This window comes from Thunnus albacares, chromosome 22 (genome assembly GCF_914725855.1).
Source record: "Thunnus albacares chromosome 22, fThuAlb1.1, whole genome shotgun sequence".
In the NCBI taxonomy this organism is placed as follows: Eukaryota; Metazoa; Chordata; class Actinopteri; order Scombriformes; family Scombridae; genus Thunnus; species Thunnus albacares.
In genome coordinates, this window is record NC_058127.1 from 16,840,713 (window position 1) to 16,863,193 (window position 22,481).

The following is a 22,481-nucleotide window of genomic DNA, read 5'->3' on the forward strand; positions in this document are numbered from 1 at the left end:
TGCAAAGTCACCCTGTAAAACATCTGCAGAGCGGTGACATCATCGATATGTAAAAAGGCTTTGAGCCATAAAGAGTGCTAGAGACGTGGTTCACATGGCTGCAGGCGACACAGGCTAGGATTAAAAAGCTTGATGTCCTCCCCCACCCTCTCACCTACCTCCCCTTCAAACAATTAAATCTGGTGTATCATGTTCATCAACCAGAGAATGAATATTATTTTTCACAGGAAGTCAAATATTCCCTCAATTTAATACTCTTTGCACACCTTTGCAAGTTTTCTGCACTCACAACACGTGGACTGCAGGGATCCTTTACTTGTCTGATAGAAATTAAATGCAGAGTTAATTTCACAGTAGGTACATGTAGAGCCACGAAGAATTGCTGATGGTGGAAGTTGTTTGCCCAGCAGGTTAGCAACTCATTGCTGACATTTGCCTCTATTCATTTGCACAAGGTCTTGAGCCTGCTGCGAAGTAGACCAGTCAGAATAGTAAAATGGTCTCCTTGGTGGGGCAAAGTTGAAGAACCAATCACACTTAAGGGCTGGCTTCTCTGAGGTAATCATGGAATACGCATGGTCATGTAAAAACCATACTTGGAAACTGCCTGGTGTTTTTTTCCAATGATCTAATGATCAATTAGAACATCTAAAAATAATCTAGGGGTTTCTAGATGCTGCAGACTAGATTGGCATCATTTAATCATTAGGGCCTTTTTATTAGTAAAATGCACATCCAGTATTTGGGTTGCAAGAGCAAATTCATAAACTTTTGGACTGGCAGGAAAAGGATATAACTTGTGTAAACAAAATAAGTTTGGTCTTAGATCTGCATATTTTTTGATACAAAAAAAATTGCACAATCCACATTTGAGTTACAGAATCAATCCAACAAGTTTACTGTTGCCATTTCTGAATCCAACTTTCTTGAACTCAGAGTACTGCACTGCGCTGGGCTCTGATAGTGAAAGGTGTTTATCATGTAATGGTATCCACAGTGGAGCCACTGCAGGGCACAGATAGCAAGCTGCTGTTTTCAGATCAGTTCTGTTCCAGCAGTCATAATGGTTGTTGCTATGATTAAAGATGGAGAGACAGTTCTTGGACCTTCATCTTGCTCTCTCGAGGGCAAGTCGGGGCTGAAGTGATTCATTGCTCAAATGACATAAACACAAACGCGATTGTGTTTTTAAACTTTCCATAAAGTTCTGTATAATTAAGGCCATCCCCTATTCCCAACCTACAAGTTCCAGTTTTCCTGTGGAAAGCTACACATGTGTTTTCCAAATTATTTATACTTCTGGCTTTTTTGGACCCCTAAAAAATAATAAATTTGCAAACAAACTCCTCAGAGATAATACCACAGATGCTGTACTTGTAAATGTTCTGCTTGAAAGAAAGGATGAGCTACAACGACCGAAAGACAAAAAACTCAAAAAATGCTATGCTATGTGGCACTAGTAAAGAGCAGGTTCACACTCAGTGTATTTTGCCCACCCTTCACTTGCACTCTGTCCTCCTCTTGTTCTCCTGTCTAGATTCTCTAATCTCACATCAATCGGGTGGGTCTCCCTTCTTCCCACACCTTCCAAAAGCTGTTGAAGTGAGAGAAAACTCACCATTTCCCTCAACCCAACAGAGAGGAGAAACCATCTTTGTGTCTCACTGCAACAGTACTTGTGACTTGACAGGGAAAGACAACACTGCCCCCTAGGTGTGTAAAATGTAATGACAGCCAGAAAAAAAAAGCAGAGGGGGGGTTAGAGGGAGGAGATGCCGTTTCAGCAGGCAGGTGTGGTCTCATACCTGCAGAAGCCTATAATAAGCTACTTCTGTTGCGTGGGTTGTGCAATCAAAATGTTTAATTAATGCTGATTAATGTTACTGTGGTCTTTACCTAACTTGAACATTTGAATAATAGCAAAGTATTCACTTCAGCAGTTCAGCAGTGAAAAAAAGTAAACAACCTTATTATTCACATGAGCCAGTTTGGTTATGACTACAAACTACAAAAAAAGAGAATTTTGGTGTGTGTGTGTGTGTGTGTGTAAAGAGAGAAGGTGCCAAAGAAAGGGTGGAATTAACTGCTCTGATATTACCAGAACTTTCTCTAGCTCCGTATCTTTACAGTTCAAGGCACTCTGTACCTTACATTAATTTAGTCAAGCTCAACAGTATATCATCAGTGCTCCAATTTGGAGTTAGACAACCATCTCCATCAAAGCAAGTATTGAGCCCATCAACAGCTCATGAATCCCCTCGCTTCTTTTCACTCTGTCTCTCATATGCAGTTCAACTCGTTGCGCCTGGCTGTAGCTAATCTGGCTCTAAGCAGCGTGGGCGGCAGCAGGCAAGGGCACAAAGGGGGCTGCTGGGTAAAAAAAAACTGTAGAGAGACAGCAGTGATTGACGGCTATAATTAGCCTGCTGAAGTTGTGCCGACGGAACGAGGCCGAGGGGAGGAGCCGGGGTGTTGAGAGCATCTAGTACACTTGGATACACACAAACATGCATGTTTTTATGCAAACAAGTGTTACAATGTAATGTGCACTCCTGCTATGCATTTGGATTATAATATGCTTGGCAAAACACTACATAAGTAACCATGTATGGGTTAGTAAGTTCACATACTTTACATGTCACTTTGGGGAGGGAGGTTTTCTTAACTTTTGTTCTACTTAAATAAAGAGGGATGAATCATATGTCGCATCATAAAACTTCACAATTTGAAACTTTTGCATTTGCACAATTTGCATAAATGGTTTGAACAACAACAAAACATTAAAAAAAAAAAAAAAACCCATACACAAAACCAGGCACACAGCAACATGCGCTGTGCACATAAACACAGAATCTCAGTAACAGCATTAGCACAAATTAAATTGGGAAAAACAGACAAGGCGATAATGGGCAACCCTGACAAGGCCTTGAAGCAACACAACTTCTGATCAAGTTAATGAAAGTTTTGCACCCTGTCTCGTTCCTCTTGGCTCCTTTTATGTGGAATATCATGTCTGTCAGCGTGGCCATTAAGGCAGAACGAGGGAAAGAGGGGTGCAACTCGCTGCCAAATGGTCCAGAGAAATGAGGATTCCATCAGGCTGACAGACCCCTCGCCGGCTTTCTGAAAAGGTGTCATTTGCTTTAATTTGATTGTTTTTAGGTGGCCAGTAATATGGCTTTTATTTAGCCCACCTGCAGATGTTCCTCAGTCTGCCCTTCGGCAAATAGGCTTATGTGTACCTGTATGCAGATCCTTTTAGACCATTTACCATTCAGAGATATTTGGGAGCAATGTATTTATATGTTTTAACGTTTTCAGAGCTATAATGATCATCTACATCATAAGTGCCTATATAGACAGGAATCAATTATTTTGGTCAATATTGAGATCATGATTATTTAACATGATTACTTACTGACTTTGAAAACAATACTACAATAATATGACAATTAAGATCATATTGTTGTGGTGATTGTTAAGATGCATGTTATGTGGAGTGATCAATTCGAAAATGATCATTCATCATGGTACTCTGAGAAAAAAGAGGTTTGACAGAAATCATTGACTTGTATTATCATGCAGTGTGTTTACATGCACTTTAGTAACCAGGTCACAGTCAGTTTTCTCCAGAAAGCTGATTTTTTTTACTGTCATGTTAAGTAGAAACCTGCCTTCTGGAATCGGAGTATGGGATTAGAAAAACCTGGTTTCCACAGGTAAATTTCACTCCCTGGAGAACACAGATTTCTCTACCATGTGTACACATAACCAGGCTCCTAATCAGCTTTTTACAAGTAAGCGTGCCCACAATAACAGCCTGCAGACAGAAAGTACGCCGCTGAGCGGCTGGATGAAAAGAGAGATCATTGCACAGAATGAAGCATCCTCATATCTAGAATAATAGCATCCAAAGTCAGACTGAAACTAAAACAAAGTAGCCTGTAAATGTCTAAACAAGTCAGTTTCCACCACTGAACATTTGAGTTTGTTAAATTCTGCACATTTGTGTGCAAAATGTGCGTCTGTCTCTCACTGAACTGTCCGACTACTCCGACATGCACTGCGCTGGATTTTTAACACAAGACAAAACGAAATCATCATTGTGAAAGACAATGCGGCACAAAAATCAATTCATCTCGATCATCTTGTTTTCATAATCGTTGGAAGCCAAAATCGTAATTGAAAATAGAATTTGATTAATCGAGCAGCCCTATGTTTTTTATCTTTCTAGAGTGGATTTATAATCTTTCTTGCGTAGCATAGGCTTTTATGTTGTTCAAATAATGGAAAAGTACACTTCACCTGATAAGGTGAAACTTTAAAAGATCCCCTCCACACGTTTTGCCATAAAAATACTCTGCTTGACCTAAGATGTCTGCTACTACACTAAAAAGTTCATTCTCAGTGTACGTACACTGGTGGCTTCAAGTTTCCACATCTTACTTATGTAAGATATATATACTGGGCCACAACTGGCTCCAAACTACTTGTGATCTCCCAAATCATTCATTCATCGTTCATAGGTGCACGCCTCAAAGGGTAAGGCTTTGAGTATCCAAAGCCTGTTATATCATATTCCTCTGTGCCGTAGACCTCTGTTCTCCAAAAAAAGTATTACAGAGGAATATGATACATCAGACTTTGTATACACGCACAATACTTGCAAGTAGGATGAGTAAGATAAGAAAAATATAGAAAATTGCCAACCTTATCCTTAAAACTCTGATTTTTGGGGAGCACAGAGAAACTTTCTTCCTTCGGCAGATAAATGTGAAACCGCCTTCTAGTGTGAAACTCTACACATACATCATTCTGCACAGTGAAGAAAATATTAACTTAAATCATGGTCACATTAAATGCAAAGAAAAATGCTTGTTTTCGTCAAAATGATTTTTTTTTTTTTAAAATACCATATTTTCATACACTTACATATACAAAAGATAGACAGTGATTTTGGGTCACTCCGCTTTCCTCTCATCCCAAAGTGCGACACCATGATTTGTTTTACTAAAACTACTTTGAGTGGATGTCAATGTATTGCACTGTGCACTGTGTGCGCACATAAAATGTTGCTACAACAAACCCATTTTATATCAGTACCCCATATATTCGATTCCAAATTCATTTCCCTTCAGACACATATGACGGAAAGTTGTTACCTCAACTACTGATGACTGACGTTTATGGTTCCAATGATTCTCAATGAGTGTTATAGTTTCTATAAAAACCTTCCCATCTTTCCTTTTCTGCATCAGTGTCCACCAAACGACTTGCAGTAGTAAGTTAGCAAGCTGTGGCGTGATTTAGGACAGCTTAGCTGTTACAACTGTCAGCACCCCCTTCTGACACATGGAATTCATAGCTACTGTACAACCTCTTATTTTAATAAGGTCTGACTGCTTCCAGCCTGCACTATAATTCTTATTAAGGGCGAGGTTTCAGAGTACTGTCATAATCTAGTGCTGCCCAATTATTACTGTACCTCCTGATATGGTATGGGTTGTGATTGAGAGAGTGTGTGTGTGTGCACATTTTCAGACAGGACTGGCCCTTTTCAACATGAGACTAAAACCCCTATTGGATTAAGTTTGATTAACCCCATTGGTGGTATTTTCAAGATGAAAGAGAACCAATTAAAATTTATTAACAATCAGCAACTGGCCCAGTGAAAAGAACAACTACTAATTACAATTTTAGCAAGTTTCATTAAATTAAAAACAAACTACTTAACAAAATACTACTGTTCAAGGAATATGTTCTGGTGCAAATCATCTGGAGTAGCCAGTAGACCTGAAGGCAAAAAAGAAATATGGGTTCAAAAAGGGGACAACCCATTGAGAAATGATTGCCACTACTTCAATCAGACTACCACGTACGACTCTATATCTATTGTGCATGGCAGTGCATTATGGCATAAGTGCTGGACTCTAGTGGAGCATATTTCCACACTGTGATTGACAAGCACTCACTCTCTGGGGAGCTTGTTGGTACATTCAGAAAATTAGAAAATGAAAACAGATTAAAGAAATGCCACAGGACCGCATCTATCCATGCCAGATAAAATGGCCTTGGAGTGTGTCACTACAGTCACATGTCAACCATATCGACTTTGCGCACCTTTCTTAAGCTGTGGTGCAATCTCAAAAACACAAACTTGGCTTTCCTGCTGCTCTCCAACTGTGATGATTTTGCTTGGTCTGTCTAGCCTGAGGCTTAAACTGGTGTGTTATTTGTCTTCTTCTGAAAATGTCCACATACAAGTTAAGTTATTTGCTGTCAAGAAAGCAGGAGGCATGTCATATCCTAAAGATTTGTGTAGCAACTCCAGTGGCTGCACAGTTTTGGAGACAGAATAGATACCTTTGGGGCTTTCACACTGACAGGTTTAACTTAATCTAGGTACAGTCTACATCAAAATTTGATAAGATACTTTTTCGAACATGGGTGCAAATCAGTGAACTGTACCGGCCCTCACCTGCATGAGGTGGTTTTTGTACAATTTCAAGAATTAAGTACATTCTGATTAAGGAAGATTTGGGGGTGATTATAATTCAGCATCAATCATCCTTTCACTTTGTGTGCATATGAAGCAATCAAACTCTGAATGGATACTTATATCAAACTTTCTGAGCACCTGCATTTCTAACTAAACCGGTGCCATGTCACATGTGGCAGGCAGCATGTAACAGGGAAGCTTTTAGTATCCACTTACTATAGAAAAGTACAACAATAATAGTGTTTGCACACATTAACCGTTCAACACTGTTCATGCCAAAATTTGACCCATTTTGATATTTGAAAGCAACACCCTAAATGACATTCTTTGAGCATGAAATTTTATGACTTTTCCTAATGTGGCCCAGACTATACAAAAATGGAAATATTTTTAATTTTGTGCAGCTGGTATGAATATTCGCACATAGAGGGTGTTCTGGGTCAAATTTGACCCGTATTTATTCAAAGGGATTTTAAAGTCACTAGAAGGGGTCAAATCAAGGTAAAGGGTGGTTATGGGGGATGTTGAAACATTGGCATGTGTGTATTTCTGTCACTGGGACAGTGGGGAGAGAGCTCAAGGTGGACTTTGACAGTGTCTGGCCGACACTGGCCGTGTTCCCAACATATTGCTACACTTGCCAGGTTTCCCACCCAGGTGGGCATCTGCACCTGCTAACAAGCCTGTACAAAGTAACAAATCAAACCCATCAATTCCCAGGCAACCAACACAGCGGTTGCCCAACATAGTCCTCCCTTTAGTGAAGGGCAGCTTTCATAGGACTATAAAAGGTACCTGAGCCCTTGCTTCAATGATTTGGTGGAGTGGAAGGAGTGATTTGGTGGATCTGTAATTCCAAGATGAAAAGGAGATAGTGAGTTGAAGAGAAAGTATTAGAAGAGGACAACATAGAGAAAATTGAGGTAAGGCCCTTGTAACTGTGCTCATGCAAAGGTGACACCACCTTCCCCACACGCCATCCACAGCAGCACAATAGTCCAAATCTTGCCCTGTTTTGTCTGAAGTCCCAAAGTCAATTGTCAATGTTTTTTGCAGTTTGGTTTACTTGAGATTCCCAATCAGTTTGTTGTTTTGTTTTATGACTAATACACTCAATGCAGAGTTGAAGAAAAGGAGGGTATGCGGTTTGCGGACAGTGTTGATTGATGGTTTTCATGGTTATAATGAAACCTACCGTTCAAAATTGTTTTTGCATGTAGGGGTGGGTGATATGGCAAAAATATCATCACGTTTTTTTTCCAGGTAGGATCATAATCCAGGAACTTATAATTATTTTTCATGTTGGTTTCTGAGACCATTTTGCAAGTTACTGAACAATACAACCAAACTAATTCCCTAATTTAAAAAAATATAGCCCTACAAAGTAACAAAACCTAAAAGAAAAAAGAACAACAGACCATTTGGGCCAAATTACCTTTTCAAACAGATTTTAATCAATAATGAAATTCTGAAAATATGAACATTCAACAAGAATTTTGACATGGTTTAGACTTGTATTCAAGTACAATCAGAGACTTTTGCATAACTCCCAAAATGAACATTGGTTTCAAAAGGTAAACAACAGCACTCAAGTAAAGTGCACCCTTGCTACATAACATGTAACATTAGTAGCAATTGTAACAGGCAGGTAGCTTATTAGAGATGCTCAGCAAAACCAGTCTATTTTCACTCAATTCTGCAAAGGATTAACATTCAGTAATAATTTTAACATGGTCTAGACTTCAAGTACAATCACAGCCTTTAGCATAACTCCCAAAATGAAAATTGGTCCCAAAAGGTAAAACACTAAAAATTTATTAAGTAAACAAATATTCTTTTAAAGTGCAATGTGATTCAGAACCAAAACAATCAACTTAAGGTGAAATGCTATGTATGAATCCTGACCATTGAAAACCCAGCAGCTTCTGAACATATCTTTCACATCATCTTTCAAATTATATCTCCTTCTAGAAGGAGAGAAAGTATGACAGGCCCCAGTCATATATTTTTAACCAGGAAAAATAGTTAATCGACTTAATCAGGCTTGAGAGTTGCTCTGTGGCATGTGACAATATTGCCACCACTGCTTTAGACTCTTTCTGGGAGCACTTTTTGCTGGAATGCACAAATAGTTTCTAGCTAGTTGGCTAACCCCTGGAAAGTTTCCCTAATGGACTTTCCACCATTCCAGAGTATACATCTCACTGTCTGCATTTGGTGGACAGGTAGGCCTTCAATTCCCCATCTATTGCCTCTTTTAGAGATGGGGAAGCAGATGTGGCGGCCGTGGCTGCAGTTACAGCAGCTGAGGGTTTCAAAAGGCTGGCCAGTGTTTCCTTTGCTTTATTTGGTGGTGTTTGTTCTGCCTCAGGGTTCTGGAATGTGGAGGTAGATGTAGGCTGAACTGATGCTGCTGGATGCTGTGCTCATACAGTCAGCTGGGACTCCAGCTCAGACACAGCTCTGGCTTGTATTCTCTCTGTCCTGTCGCTGTGAATGTATTGGGTTTTGAACCTTGGATCAACAAGCGCAGCCATATCCAGCAGGTCATCAGTGGTGGGATGATGATATTTGGCAGTGAGGTAATTGAGACTGGTTATCTTCATTGTTTTTGTTAGTCCAGTGTCATCGTCATTCAGGTTCAACATGTTGACTTTCAACAGGTGAAGCACTGGCTTTACATAAGACACACTCACATAGTCCTCACCTGAGAGAGCATCTATGAAGTCTCTAAGTGGACTCAGGACATACTTCGCAGACTCCATCACATCAATTTCTTGCCATGATGGCACCAAGGGCCTCGCCTTCTTGTCTGCCTTCAAGACCTGGGAAATGGCATTTTCCTGATCCAACACTCTCTCAATCATGCTGAGTCTGGAACCACATCATGTTGGTGACTCGGTGATGAGTTTCTGCTGAGGTAGTTTCAGCTCTGTTTGAACCCTACTCAAAGCTACAGCTGAAGGAGAATGTACTGACCACTTTCTTGCAGATAGATGTTGTGCAATCAACACAAGGGTCCTTGGCAGTTTTTTTATCATGAACAGACCTGCCAACCCTGGACAAATTTTTTGACTACCACTTAGATGACCTAGATGCATCAGGTGCAAATCACTGCTGATCACACAACGAATTATTGTACATAATTTGCATACATACACATAACAGTGCATCAGTTGCATATACGCAACAGTCAAATAAAAAAGTGAGTGAAGCACCGATATGAAATTTCTTGATACCATTAACAGATTGTTTACAAAAATATCTGCAGATGCCAGTACTGTTAGTCATTTATGCCTATGTTTGTCCATTTGTCTTTCACTTGCCTAAACATAGCTTACCAAAGAACACAATTTCACTTAGGCTACATACTAACCTACCGCTACTCACTGTACACTGTAGGCATAAAACCCTAACCAGCCCTAAACCAGACTATTTTGTGGCTATGGTGAAATAAATATTTTAGAGCTGGTTAATACAGCTATTCTCATTATAGGTAGGCTATTACTTAATGGTATGATGACCTAATAACAATACAGGCTGAATATGAACATGTCTGTTGAAACTGTAAAAGTAACCACATCCCTCCTCCTCTGTGTTGTCAGCTATGCCACTACATTGCCAAATAAAAAGGGGGAGGGGAAGAAATCCAAGGCACTACCGGATGTGTTTATGAGCCATAGAACTGCAACTGATAGAATGTGCACTGTAGCATGATACTAACAATCTCTCTGTAAAGGCAGATCATGGAGACATTTTAATCGTTCACAATCTAATATCATAGCGCACACCCCAGTTGCATCGTTAACTTTCAGTAAAATTCATAGAAATAATTATGGCTGTTTTGTTCCCCTGTTTTAGATAACATGGGATCCTAATATCACGTGATTGTGAATTTATTTTCTCAATAAACAAATAGTGTCAAATCTAAAGAAAACACTCTCTCTGCTCCAACATTACTGATGGATATCACCCATTTATTAATGACTGATAAGATATATATGGATGCTTAATATATTTGAATAGTACAAATGGAATAGTACAAGCAGAAACAGGCACAGTGAGATGTTTGATGAAGAGCTTCAGATGACCACCACACCTCCAACAGGTAAACAACTTTGCCGTGCTGTGTAATGGAGAAACACTCACAGCGTGCCAGCTCAACTCAAGTCATGGCTCAGTGTGACTACCCAAAAACAATGGAAAAATGCCATAATGTTAGCAGAGTGGAGCAGTGAACTTGCATGCTGTGCATGGAGCAGATGACCATATAAAGAAATCCGTCACGAGCCAACGTCGGCTTGGTTTTAAAGTAAAACTGAAGGAAAAGTATAATAGGTCCCCTTTAAACTCAACTGGAAGAAACTAGACACATTTTGCAGATGCCTACAGATTTGTCTGTAGGCATTTGCAAAATTTTTAGTTATCAGACAAATTCATCATCATTTAATTATGAGACATAATTGTTGAAAATCATTACAAGTGCCCTCTACACATATAAATTCCATTCAAATGTAATGAAATGTACTTAATCTTTAACAGCGATAATCGGTTCCTTTTTCAAAAACCTGCCTTAACTACTGTACTGTATGTGAGAACAATTTCTCTTCCTCTGTCAAAATGTCTTTTCCCTCATGGATAGTCTCCTATCTCCCCCTTTTCTGCCCTAAAACAGACAATAAGTCTTATATTGTGCTGCTCTAAACCCACTGTTTACCAGCAGGTTTAATGCAGCAAGTCCTTAATTGCATTCATTATCTAAAGCTCCAGGTCTGGGCCAAGGTTGCAGAAAGAGATGGGGGATTTCAGTTATCTCTTGTTTATTCAAAAATATATATAATCATAACTGCCAGTACTGTAGATAATAAGTAATGAGCACATATTGTGAAAATAATGAAAAAGGAAAGGATTTCCCCTGCACTTTTATCATCCCCATTTTCCATACAGAAAAGAAATAAGGATGTGTAGGCCATCATAGCTTAAGACGTATTGAAAGTCTGGAGGAAAATGGAAGTTTCTTTGTGTGAGGGGACACATAATGGAGTTCTCCCCATCCCCCGAGGTGAAGTGGAGAATGGGGATATAATTGAAAAGCTGTGCATCAACATAAAGAGGACGATCTGAATTTACCTGTAAGGAATGCCATGTCAGTTGACATTAAATAGATTCAAAGTTGGGAGGAGATCTGTAAACTGAACTGAATAACTCAGAAACGTTAACACTGAGAACATTTTTACTTTGGGCTACTTCTGTTAAATGTCAGCGCATGTGTCATGTTAACAAGCCGAGTCTCAGCATGCAAAGATTTTAAATTGTAACATAACATGCTTATACTTTTCAAAATGTCAGGAGGTCCAGGTACCACAAAACTTAATGAATTCCTGCTTTCAAAGTATTATTCATTACCATACCATATAACAGGTAAGTCATAATTACATAATAATTTGTAAATAACCACAGAGAAAAGTGTCTAAATCCTTTATCACACGAAAACCTTTAGTTTCACAGCGGTAAACTGATTCCACAGCAGTGCACCTGGTGTGGCAATCATGATGTGAATGTGTATGAATATTCTCTCCCCCTTTATCTAGAAGTACAGACTGACAGTCCCTATAATAATACAGTGATGCCGTGAGAAAAATATCATGTCACACTTGAGTAGCTACAACATGTATGACATGATAAATTAAAAGTAAGATAAAGTTGGAGGAAATCACGGAGCATAACTATACCACTGATGAGAGAGAGCATGTGATAAACAGTCATGTTAGAAATTACATGAAAGAACGTAAAGAAGCATGTCATGTTCAGTGTAATGTCACTAAACCCTTTCAGATACAGTCTTAGCCCTGACAAGGTTACTACATAAATATTAGGGGCTTAGATTGCTAAACTAATTGAAGAGGTGTTCTGCATTTTATATATAAAACAGACACTTGTTTTTTTTAAATGTAGTAATTTTGTACTTTTTCTTGGAAAAATGTAGGCATAATCAATAAATTATTTTTCATTCACACAAAAACTGAATAGCATTGGAGATTATTATTATCATCATCATCATTATTACTAATTAACCATACTTTACTACATACTTTACTGGCAGCCTGCACATACTACCGCTGGTCTTTTCGCCAGCGTATACCACTGCACCACACTGCCGTGAAACTAGGAGCCAAAAAGTCAGCCACAAGTCATATGGAACCACCAACTGATGTTGACACATGTCAAGAATAACAATGTAACACAGCTGCAAGTGCAAAGATTAATGACTGGATCAGAGTTCAGACATTAATACAGCTTTCAAATGAAATTCAGATGGATTAAGAATATGCTTCAATATTTGCAAACAATCTCAAGGAAATCATTTTAAACAGGAAGAGATTCACTTTATTTTAGTAAACCTTTTACTGTTATTGGCTAACAGGACTAAAATTACATGCTCCAAAAATGACATTATACAAACTAAGTGAATAAAAACAATGCTGTTCCAATAGAAATTAGAAAAAAAATACTAGTGTCTCATTTACCCACTTAAAAGTGGCTATTCTACATTTTAACATACAGAAAGCCCCATTTACAAAATAAAACATGGACACAGTAGCTGCTTGACAGAGAAGAAAAACAAACATATCTATAAGTCTACAAAGAGATTTTAAATTATACCAACCAGGCAGGTCAGTGCAGTACAATTACTGAACAAATTGCTTTGGTTTTCTAAATTCTCAAATGAACTGGCATTCTCTTCTAATAAAAGCATTCATACATTAGCCTCTGAATGAACGCGTTACAACCACCTGGCAGCCGAGCATGTGCTGATTCTGACTCAGTAAGGTGTAAGCTCCCATCCCAGTGAGTTACATCAGATGACATATGTAGGGGCAGATGGGATGGATAGTTCTTCCAGGTTTATTTATCAGGGATGTCGGCAGCATGTTGTACCAACTGATCAAGCCAGGTGCCAAATCAGATAACAACCTGATTGATGAAAGCTGCTCTAACAAACACCCACCTGAATATGGAGAATACTGACAATGACAGTGTCTTCCTTGACCTAAAACATTTTTATAAAATATTATAAACTGAATGTGCAGTAAATTAAAAATCAAATTCACTCATTTAGTGATGAAAAATTATACTTTTGCAATATAGCCTTTAGAAGATAAACTTTGATGTTTTAAAATGATGCGACAAAAACACTGTAATCACAGACCTCTCTGGAGCAGCAAATGGTCAGACACGTCTAGCTGGTCACAATGTCACAATACTTGGTGAGCTGAGAGCTAGGGCACACACTTTCACTCCACTGGGACACTGCTGGCTTCCTGTGGACTCCATGACCATATGTTTTTCTCTATTGCTTGTAATATTCATTCACTTTCCCTACTTCATCCTCTCTGTCTCCCTCTCTATCAACTGTATACCTGGCAGTCATCCCAGAGTACACAGCAGCTCTAACAGAATCTCTGGAGACGTCTCTCCCTGACGCCCACTCTTTCAATTTCTTTCTTTTCTTACCATCTCTCTGACACACACATACATGCGCGCCGTCACTGAGCTGCCTGAAAAATCCCACACATCCGAGCTGGTCTGGAAATAGAAAAACTGTAGGAATGAAGGCAGAAATAGTCATGCGACATGTCATGCTGACCCCTCTGCAAAACAGCAGAAGGGAATCGGGTCAGTTAGCCACCTACACCTCTCATCCTTTAACTCTAGAGCTACAGTGTGGAAGCTTCTACAAGTTAATCATTCAGGTAATCACATGTATATTCAACAAGCAAAAGACACCTTGAGGGAATTTTACACAGTTTGAACTATCATTTGTTGTTCATCATTTTAAAAGCAAATGTGAGCTACAAAAGGTTTTTGATTTGATTAGTGCAAATTCTGATTTGTTCTACTACATGTACAACATGCAAGTGAAAACACAGGGGATGTCTAAATGTTGTGTTGTGATTGGGCTTCCTTCATGGGAAGCAGGACAAGATCCTATGAAGGAGAAAAGCAAACACTGGTTAATTACACTAACAAGGAGGGTAAATTTAGTTTTGATATAAAAATAGATTATTTTTTTGGTTGCTCAGGCAGTTTTCTGTTTTAGTCTGCAGGAGCAGTAAAAAAAAAACTGTCAAGTTATTTCAGTAATAGTGTTGCCACCTTGCTGAATTTATAACCCTTTTAATATGGCAGAAGATGGCAGGAAGGAAAGAGGAAAGGAGGGAGACGATTTTTATCTGAGGGAGGAAGAATGACAGTTCCATTACCTGAGAGTTGCAGATGCTGCCTGCAATCCAACAAGTACACTTTTTTTCCTCCCCAATGAGTGCTTATCAATACTGAAGGTGTGCCATTTTGAACCATCAGCAGTGAGAGCTCTCATCGATCACATCCTGAAAAGTCAATCATGGTTTTCACTAATCAAAGCCTGCAAAGATTTATGAGTCATCTTTGGACGGCACTCACATGGAGCACCGGGTGAACCATCATGCTGTATATAATAAAGTGGATCTCCTCTAGAGCTGTGAAGGTATTGATGATTTCTCACTGTAGTCTTAGAACAGTGAACCCCAGCAGTTACAGTAGGAGGCTTTCAAACAACCCCACGCACTGGACTGCTGAACCTAACTAAAAGTTGAAAGGAGAGGACTGACCTTGAGGTTTGATCTTCACCCAAACTGTAGCAAGAGCCTGTCATGTGCAGCTTTTCTTCTAAATCAGCTCGCTGTGGCTGATTCTTCCTTTAACGGTTTTCTCCCTGCCAAAAAATACATTTAAATGCACATATGGTCATTTAGACCTACTTTAACACACCAAATAATTAGCAGTTGCAAATGTTGTTGACACAGGCCTGCAGGAAGATGTAGCTCCTTCACAATAAACTAACCTAGTCTAACAGTGGTTGGTAGGAAATGTTACAATTGTATTAAAAAGAACTTGTGCTGCTGCCTGATTGTTGATGGAGTTTAGTACCAGGTGGAGATGTATTACAGTAGTCATTTCAGCCTGCCACATAAAAATAAGGCAAGTGAAAAATCTCTAAAACTGATCAAAAGGTTTAAGTACATGCATAAAAACAGAAAATAAAAGAACAAATTGACTTGAAATAAGAAGGCAAAACTAGTGTTTTAAAAATCTGCTATTTTGTAATTTATATTGTATTTCTTTATCTGTTGATCAATGACCAAAAAGCCTAATTACATTCACTGTGTGAGGTTACTACTTATATCTTTGTATTTTGGTGTATAATTGGTGGATTGGCAGAGTGGGGGTTTGTGGGACTGGCATTTACAAGCCCTGTTATGCACTGGCCAGTGTGCTGACCACTCCTTGATCTTCACACAAATGCAATCAGGCCAAAATGTTTGGACTGCATCTAATCAACAATGACCAATTATTGCTGTCAAGATGGCCATTCCAGATCCCATTCCGTTATGATGTCAAAGAGGCTAATGATTCTCGAATGGTAATTAAACTTCAAATATAGATCAGTTGAGCACATGTAAGCATTCATCTTAGGGGCATCAGACGCCCTAATGTAAAATGTCAGCCAAGCATGAATAATCAATTTTGTCAAAAACTCCACAGAAAAAAAAAAAAGAAATCGGGCATCACACTGGCACACATAATTTCACATCTTAATTCCCACACAGTGGCGTTCTTTTATTGTGTTACAAGTAGATTTCAACAATTGAGACACTTTCCAGTATTTCTGAATTAGTATTGTTCAGCTCAATATAATTCAATACTAGCACATACTAAATTTATACTATATTTTCCATAAAAAATAAGCACACCAAGTAATTTTTTCCTGTATTTTTTGTCTCTACTATGTATTATTGTGTGTGTGTTTGTTTTTAGATATTATATTAGTTTTTATATTATATTAGTCCATATAAGTAAATGACTTCCGTAGTCAGAAGTCAGTATTTAATAAGATATTTTACAGCTTTCAATGTTTAATGTCACAGATTCCAACCACTACAAATACATTTTCATCCTGTCCAACACACTATGTGCACATTTTATGCACAGCCATACAAAGATACAAAGTATCTCTGAGCAGTTAAGATAATATCATCCAATGTTAATGACCTTTATTTCAAAGCTGTATGACTGCATACCCAAGAGCCAGTGGATTTAAACTTTAATATCTATGAATAATTAAAGCTCTGGGAAAAGACCATTTAGCTGGCCAATAAAGATGAAGGGAACTGCCATGTTAAATGTTGAAATTTTCAATAGGCTTTGAATATCGCTCATTTGGAAAGTATTAAATTACACTGATTCACTTTTTGGTCAATAAAGGCTAAAAGCCATCTGACTCACTAAATAATGGAGAAGAAAGGCCCCCCAGAGTATCTAAATACTGCATACCAAACATACTATTCCCAATTGTAAACCACCTGCCCTACCTAATAATATTTATTTAACTCATGAGCTTGTTACGGGTTCGTTTGAGCTTCATAGGGCTTCTGTAATACCAACAGGATTACAGAGCTCCGGGATAAGACGGAGACTGAAAGGCAATGCCTTTGCTGAGCAAGCCATCTCAGTAACTACAGAGACCAAACGTGTAAGAATGTCTGTGTGCGTGCATGTACACTTCAGTCTGACTGGAAAAGGATCATTGTGTATGGCCTTGGCAGAGTAGAGCCACAGACTTGAAAAGACTAAATAGTGCGAGATAAATTAAATCGCCTCGTCATCGAGCATTGATGCCAAGTGCCATTACACACAGCGGGAGGAGAGAATGATAGGCCTTACAGAAAACAAGTAGCATCCACAGTTGTGGCTTAATGTGAGTACTCCAAGTCATCATCTTTACAAGCATTAATGACATTTGCCATCACTACTGGGCAAAAACTTCATTACACAGGCATAAATGCATAAAGACTTCTACTTGGGCCTCTGGGTAAACAAAGCTGGCTCTTTTCCCAATAGAATCTGTAATGAGTATTTTCAGTCATCTACTTCTCCATGATAAAAAAAAAAAAAAAAACAGGAAGAAAAACCAACTCCTTTCAAGACATTTTGGCCTACAAAATACACTCCACTGAGAATCCAGCAGACTCTGACCAGCCCAATATGCAGAAAAACGGTAAAGGTATTGGTGAGCACAGAGGAGCATTAACCTACCTCTGGCCTAGTCCTGTCCTGGCTCCCAACGCTCACAGCTAGTTTTGTGCTGCCAACTTTGGCCCAGCTCTGTCCTTGGCTGACGGAGAGGACAAACAGGCTGAACTTGGGCCGTCGGCCGACCCGTGATGGATGGGTTTGAGCATGTCGGGTGTTGGGCCATAAGATGCCGCGCTCCAGATAAATGCCTGTGCTTAAGATTTTAAAGCATTCTCTTCTCATAATAAAGATGTCTATCATCTGTGAATAAGTAACCTTGTCGACCCGCCAAGTCGGCACTGAGCAAGGGGTGGAGGGCGAGATCAGCAACCCACAAATCAATCACGCATAAACAACACGACAAGATGAACTCGCCTACGATAACAATTCCAAGAGAATATTGCAGCATAAAAATGGATAATGAAAGCCAAGAAGCCATGCCAGTAATAGCATCAAGCTAATAAAAGAGATAAGCAATCAAATGGGAAGCTGACTTGCGGTAAAGGGAACAATATCAGTTCTCATTCTTTCTGATGGCACAGAGGGGAGGGGGGCTTTTCATAGCTGGAGTTACCCAGATTAAAAGAAAGTCTTTTCAAAAATATCACCCAACTTTGAACTGGGAACTAATTAAAATCAATAACATAAAGACAAAGAGGCACAAGCTCACAGGCAGCTGGAAGCCTTATAGGCTACTATATGCATTGTTTTCCTACTATATAATACTATATGGAAATCCTTTTTAATATTCTGGACTGCACGTGCTTTAGAAGGAGGTTTCTTATAAAATTGTTGATGTTTTTTCTCATAATGCATAAATAGTTGTACATTTGTATTTTGTGACATACATAAAATACATCTAATACATATAATACATCCATGTGTTAAACACTAAATTGAAATAAGGTTGGTACAATCTGTTATATACTGAAAATATACTGCCTAACACGTTATTTTACCACGGTTTGGTACCATTTTCAGCCAATACTGTGTCCAGACATGCCTTACAACAATAGTGTGTAGTCCATAAAGGAGGGGAACTGTCCAAACGAGAAGGAGTTAGAAAGAGGATCACAAAAAGGAGGGGGGGGGTGAGTTGACAGAAGAAGAGGGAATTGGCAGAAAGGTACAGGACAGGAGCTATGTGACTGGAATCCGCGTCATCCTCCTCACTCCATCAACTCCAATACACCCGCTCAGATGATGCATGAAAATCCATTTATGCTACAAGCTGGGAGGGAAGACGACGCAGAGAAAGAGGGGGGAGAGATACAAAGGATGGATGGAAGGATAGATGTGTCTCTACTGGTTGTGTATGGGCAAAACCAATAGTACCACTGAGCAAGTCAAATTTCACACTTTATATAAGCAATTCACTTCTGGGTTCTCAATAGTAGATCAATCCGAGACAGTTATTTAGATTTTCCATCGTCGGTCTTGATGGAGGATAAAATCTGTCTCCTGAATAGATGTACACCAAACACTGCTGTATTTAGTTTTTTTTAAAATAAAAGACATACTAATTACTGTTTGAATGTGGGAAAAAATTAAATATTCAATCAATCAAACACTCTGTCCAAAGTCAAAGTTCAGTGTATAAGAGCAAATCACTGTGCAAGGGTGGGCGTGTTGGTAAAAAGCACTTGTCATATTATTCAAATCAATGAGGCAATTGCTGTTCAATTTGTTAAAGAAAACTGGAGGAAACTAGCAATCATGATGACCAGATGACACCAAACTAACAGAGAAGTAATGTGTGGATTCATTTTGGATTTGAAAACAGTGAATAAAGGTAACCACAACATTTTGACAACACTATTTAGAATTAGGCTACGTGGGTTATGTTCATGTTAATTCAAACTATAAGTGATAAAAATGCCACCAGTTGTAGCAAAAGCGAGAATTGAAATGTGCTACAGTCAATGTGCCCTTTTGATTTCATTTGCATATAAGAAACACACTAGCTTCCTAATATTCAAACTGGTGTGATGATTTTTTAAAGTGATTTTTTTTAAATCACAGTACGTATATTGTCTACCTATTTGCATTTTAAAATATAATTTTAGATCAAGTTTGTCGTAGCTTTAATACAGTCCTTGAAATAGGTAGCTTTGTGAAACTTTTGTGAATAAAACAAAAGGCACATAATATCATTAATGATACAATCCAAGTAGGATTCATAAATACATATATTGGACAAGGATAAAAAGAAAATGCAGTCCCATATAATGTTGTCTGTGTTAGAACATAATTAGCCTACCTCATGTTAGAATTAATTCAATAATGAACTCATTGCACACATACCTATGTGCACAATACAAACACATATTTTACAATGGCTATCAGTAGTATGGACACTGTGGGAAAGATTATGGGTAGTGTTGACTCTTGTGTTAAACTGATCTGTCTGCAGTACTTGTGCAGTGCCAGGGGAGTGTGGGTGTGAGAGCTGCTCTTTATAAATTGGACTTTACCACCCATCGATAGGTACTTGAGTAAAAACTTGACTTTATACATTTACTTGCTGCCATGCCACATTAAGAGATGCATTTACCAGAGCACACTGCAAAACAAACAGGACACTAGCTGACACAAAATACTTTCTAATTATCTTATTTTATGTTAGCGTTTCAGCTGGTTCTACGTTATGACTAAGACGTAACAGTGAATAATGAAAACACTGTTGGTGATTTATCTCTGATAGAGAATAAGAAATATACGCTGTGGATTTGCAGGAAATGTCATTTGGGATGTTCTCCAGCTCCATCCCGCTTGTGGACCCAGGTGTTGGACATCCTTTTTAATTGCCCCCCATGGTTTGCCCGTCTATCTCACACCTGGACTTCGACAAGGCACACTGACAGTCGTGACTACCTTAAAGCATGTTTGCACGTCTTGTCATGAAGAACAGATTTGTTTTGTGACAACTGTCTAAGTATAAGTATAACTTTCTAAGTCAAAAAACAACGTAACTGCTTTGGAAACAGTATATTTAGTGCTCCTATTGCTATAGTGAAATGCACAGCTGTGGCTTTACATTTAAAATTAATTCTCTATAATTTCTGTGGCAGAGCAGTCATGTTTTCCCTAATCTTCACCATATCCCATTCAACAGTGGATATCTTTAATTGGTTGAGACTCTCACTGATGGCCATGTAATGGTCTCAGGTGATGGGAAAGTCCAAACAAACAAGTGTTTGTTTATCAAAGCTGGGCCAGCGTGTGATCTGACTGTGTGTCAAAAGTCCATTTATCTTGCAGAACAAGGTGGCAGAAGCCGGCCAGGATTAAAGAACTAGGTCTCTGGCCGACTCTCACCTTCAGCGCTCTCTCAACTCGGAATGAGAGTGCTCCATCATCCAACGCGCTCTGTGACACCAGCTGGGCAACAGGGTGGAAAGAGCAATGGGGTGTCGTGCTCTCCACAAGCACCTTCCTCATGGCGCGACTAGGCCTGCTTTGGTTTCACCTCACGCATCAACCGCACATGAACACCTTCGTGGCTGCTCATGATCAAGGCCGTTACCATTGTCCACAATGTACAAAAAGTATTTTGTCTTTTGTACACTGAAGTTTAGTTACCACAAAGCTGAATACATGTTCAGGTTTCACTTTTGTTTTGGGGTTACCAGACGTTACTACAACTGGTTTCTCATTTAGCCTTACAAAAGGTGAGGCTGCTGTTTGACTTTCTCTCCTTCAACTTGTTTTCTAACAAGAAAACGGTTCCTGTTGTTTGCATCACATTCATTCTAATTAGAGATTGTGGGCATCGCAAGACGACAACATGCATTTTAATTTAATCTAATTACCTGAAAAGCAGGACTCTATCCATAACTGTCACTTTTTAATCATGAGGTTCCTTTACAAGAGCAACAAAATAAGTGAAACTGCAAGAGTTTCTCATCACAGTATCACAACCTCTTGGGCATTATCAATGCTGTTGTGGGGGTTTGTGGAGAAAAAAAAAATAGCCTTTAATAGTTTTTAACCACGTCATTTCAAGTCAGTAAGTACCTTTCAATCCTTGTTATTAATTGCAATGCATAGCATGCACGCACGCACTTTAAGATATAGAAAAATATGTATCTGGAATGCATGGGAAGTTTTTTCACATTTGCCCCCAAACAGTCATGCTGAAAATCTAAGGCAAATTTTCATTTTACGGCCCGTCAGCTCCCTGATACAGAGCAAATGAATGCAGCAGCAAACAAATCTATCAAATCCTACATCAAAACAACCATGCTCTCTCTCCCTGTGACTTAAGGACACAGACATAGCAGAGGAGAGAAGTGAGGGTGGAGAGAGAGAGAAGTAGTGAAAGGAGAGAGAAGAATTGTGTCCAATAATGAACATATGACCCAACCTGGTGACTTCAGAGAAGCCCCCAGCAAGGAGGACCTTTGGCTCCAATCCTGCTAAGTGCAAACTCATTGCTATTGCTCCTCGGATCATGTCTTACACACTGTAACATTCCTCTGTGGTGAGGGGAAACAGCCAACGTGAGGGCCTTGAAAATTAATCTTTATAATTATACACTGACATTACAAGAAATAAGAAAGGGGGGGATACTACCCCGGTCTTGCTGGTGTCTCATAATTAGGCTACCAGTTTGGTTGACACTACACGAGACCTGCCAGATGACCCGATGATTTATGTATCCCTCCAAGATCTTCCAACACGTTCAAGACGAGAGACGTTTATTTTCGATGCGACTGGGAAAACAAAGGGTCTTTCAGGAGCTTTGATGCGTGAAGATGGCAAATGAAAGTACAGGTTGGAACAGCCACAAGTGCACTGACGTATGGGGCAGTATCAGTTCAGTTCAATGCTTCTCATGAGGCATTATGGTGGGTTGAAAATGTCA

General features: G+C 39.1%; 1 long non-coding RNA gene across 2 annotated transcripts in view; it reads right to left on the bottom strand.

The window, feature by feature from the left end:
- The window catches only part of LOC122973557, an 84,933-nt gene that overhangs the window by 43,071 nt on the left and 19,381 nt on the right, over positions 1 to 22,481 (bottom strand). The window contains exons 2-3 of one of the 2 annotated variants that reach the window (XR_006400080.1): positions 15,151 to 15,254; positions 12,864 to 14,488 (exon numbers count right to left, since the gene is read on the bottom strand). This is a non-coding gene — a long non-coding RNA (uncharacterized LOC122973557). Of the gene's footprint in view, positions 1 to 12,863; positions 14,489 to 15,150; positions 15,255 to 22,481 lie in introns of those variants that run through there. The other variant, XR_006400079.1, reaches the window with a different exon arrangement.